The sequence below is a fragment of the Capricornis sumatraensis genome, chromosome 19, assembly GCF_032405125.1.
Source record: "Capricornis sumatraensis isolate serow.1 chromosome 19, serow.2, whole genome shotgun sequence".
In the NCBI taxonomy this organism is placed as follows: Eukaryota; Metazoa; Chordata; class Mammalia; order Artiodactyla; family Bovidae; genus Capricornis; species Capricornis sumatraensis.
The window spans coordinates 65,775,234-65,776,125 of NC_091087.1; the positions used below are offsets into that span (position 1 = coordinate 65,775,234).

The 892-nt window shown below is 49.1% G+C and overlaps 1 non-coding gene across 1 annotated transcript; it reads right to left on the bottom strand.

Moving 5' to 3' along the window:
- Positions 1-276: 276 nt before the first annotated feature.
- Positions 277-349, bottom strand: TRNAS-GGA (transfer RNA serine (anticodon GGA)). The gene has a single exon. It is a non-coding gene; the product is annotated as a tRNA-Ser (tRNA).
- Between the last annotated feature and the right edge of the window lie 543 nt (positions 350-892).

Genomic DNA, 892 nt, shown 5'->3' on the forward strand with positions numbered 1-892 from the left:
GAGGGGAGGAGTAGGTAGGAGGGTTTGCATGTTCAGGCAGGACTGGCATCAGGAAGAAGTCACTGCCTTCCTGCTCCACCACAGATATCCAGCTCTCTTTAATCACACCCTCCGAGAAGGCCAGGCCAGAAGAAGTGGAGTGAAGTGAAATGAAGTCGCTCAGTCGTGTCCAACTCTTTGCAACCCCGTGGACTGTAGCCTACCAGGCTCTTCCCTCCATGGGATTCTCCAGGCAAGAGTACTGGAGTGGGTTTGCCATTTCCTTCTCCAGGGGATCTTCCTGACTCAGGAATTGAACCCGGGTCTCCTGCATTCCAGGCAGACGCTTTAACCACTGAGCCACCAGGGAAGCCCAGGCCAGAAGAAGGAGACCTTGAAGATCACTGATGCCAAAAGTAGCCATCATTATGAAGCTTCCTGTGTGCCAGATGCATTTATGCCCATTTCCTCTAAAAAACACCACAATCTTGCAAAGTAGTTATTATTGTCCTTTTTTAACAGATGGGGAAACTAGGCCCAGAGAAGGTTAGCAAGTTGCCCAAGACCACACAGCTAATAGGTGACGCAGCTGAGGTTCAATTTCAAATCCAATGAGCTTCTAATTTGACTATGTTGCCATCTATCTCTAAAACAGAAACACAAAACACATGGACGTGTAGAAAACTGACAGAACCATGGGCATAAGTGAGGGGAGTATCCAGATTGGGGAGGGAAGAGAGCTGAGAATATCTGGGTTTGGGACTTCCCTCGTGGTCCAGTGGTTAAGAATCTGCCTTGCAATGGAGGGGACATGGATTTGATCCCTAGTCAGGAGACTAAGGAGAAGAGGGCATCAGAGGATGAGATGGCTGGACAGCATCCCTGATGCAACGAACATGAACTTGGGCAGACT